Below are 2,223 nucleotides of genomic sequence, written 5' to 3' on the forward strand. Positions count from 1 at the left end.
CAGTTTTACTTTTTTTAAAATAAAATATACATGTTGTATTTTTTAAAATTTTAATTGTTATCATTTCTCTGCAAGTAGATAAGAATTGTTAAACATGAGGTAATTATTCTACAACAGGGCAGAGTTGATGTAAACATAAGAGATATGAAATAGTATGCTTTAAAAGCTTATTGGTTCCAACAATTTATGTTATTCAGATGCTATCACTATAAGTCAGATGTTCCATCCATCCATGTGTCCATGTTACACAATACACTGTAGTACAGTGATGGCGAACCTTTTGAGCTTGGCGTGTCAGCATTATGAAAAACCCTAACTTAGCTCTGGTGCCCTGTCACATAAAGAAATTTTTTGATATTTGCAACCATAGTAAAACAAAGACTTATATTTTTGATATTTATTTTATATATTTAAATGCCATTTAACAAAGAAAAATCAACCAAAAAAATGAGTTCGCATGTCACCTTTGATACACGTGTAATAGGTTCGCCATCGCTGCTGTAGTACCTGCATGCATGGGTGGCTAAATCCCATGTACAAGTGAAGGTTCTGTAATACCAGGACCTCAGCTTCACTGAAGGGATTTGCCCTCCCTGTTCATTATATTATTATATTATTTGGTTTATTCTTTGATTTTATTTAAGGATTATACCTGTGATTATTAGGTAGCATTCTGTTTTATTTACAGAATACATGATGACTAGGTAGATGATCTAACTAATTAAGGCTTTGTGACTATGGGATGCTATTCCTTATTTGTCTTTTTTAAGTCTGCTGTTTCTTCAAATGATCTTTGGTATTTTACATGCTTTTATGCAGTTCTAAAATGCATTGCAGGTAGTGCTTGGAGGATTTTCTCCTGCATTTTAAAATTATCTCTCTCAGTTACAGAGACCTGGTAAAATAGGGGCCCTTACCTATTGCATCTCTATAAGGAAATAATTTCTTGGCCGGCATATGATGTATTTTGGTTTAACATTACTTATGATAATTTAAAATTGGGGAAGTAAAAATGTGCTTGTTTGTAGAATTTCTTTATTTGAAGTTGTAGTCATAATTTGATTTATGAGACTTCCTTCTGTGCTATGTTTTTGGTTTTCGTTTTTAAGACAGTTCAACCAGTCTCACAAACCATAATTCTGAGAGCCATCTCTTTGATTCCTTTTACTCCATAATCTAAACAACCCCTGAGTTCTACCTTTTTTGAACCATTCGTTGTTCTCCATCCAATTCATCCCATCTTCTCTGTTTCTGCTGCCACTATTCCAGATCAGGTGCCAGATACTGTTCTCAGCTCCTTCCTAACTGATCTCCCTGCTTCAAGCGTGCCCTTTTCTTCACAATTGATTGTCTTAAGTGATACCTGACTCTATCCCTCTTCTTAAAACCTTTTAAAACTTGTTAACCACAGGTTCAAATTCAAGGTTCTTAACATTACAATGATAAGTAACTCTTACTATTTAAATCTCAACACAATACCTCCTTAAGGGGTTTCTGACCAACCCACCATGGTTTATATTACCTTTGAGAAAGAAGTGAAGAAAATCAACTTGTGCATGGGTGAAATTTCCTCCTACTTAAGAATAGTATAGTGACAGGTGAAGTCAAGTGTGGTAGCAGGTTTAAAGTTCCATTGCAGTAAAGGTTACTAACATCTAAAGAAGGAATGTGAACTTTGAGAGGGGGGTGATATACAGTGGTAACATAGAGAAAAGCTGGGAGTCACAAGAGTAAAACTGGCAGTGCCAAAGCATTCCTGGAGGCTTGCCCATCCCTGTTACCCAGCTCTTGCTGTTCCTGTTGTGTAGGTACATGTATCAGAGTGTCTGCCTGGTGCCATTAAGTATTCTAATCACAATTAAGTCCCTTTGCGCAGTTTAGTAGATGATAGTTTGCTTTAAAGGAGGAAATAAAGCTGTTAAATTTCTTGTTTGGATTTATATACCAGTGTTTCTGTTTGTGTGACTCACTTTTGGTGGTTACACTCATATTTCTTCTTGAGCACACCAAATTCACTAAGATACAGTACCTTGTAAACACTTCTTGGCAGCTAATCAGCCAGCTCCTCTGGTGACGCCATCCACCGTGATTGCAGCCCTTTATGCCGACCTTGTTCAAATGGCTTGTGCGAACACTTTTCCGTAGGCTTCTAAAAATATTAATATTTAAATGATTTGAGTAAATAGATGAGCTACTGAGTAGTTTCTTAAGATAGTAGTGTTT

Source organism: Myotis davidii, unplaced genomic scaffold (assembly GCF_000327345.1).
Source record: "Myotis davidii unplaced genomic scaffold, ASM32734v1 scaffold238, whole genome shotgun sequence".
In the NCBI taxonomy this organism is placed as follows: domain Eukaryota; kingdom Metazoa; phylum Chordata; class Mammalia; order Chiroptera; family Vespertilionidae; genus Myotis; species Myotis davidii.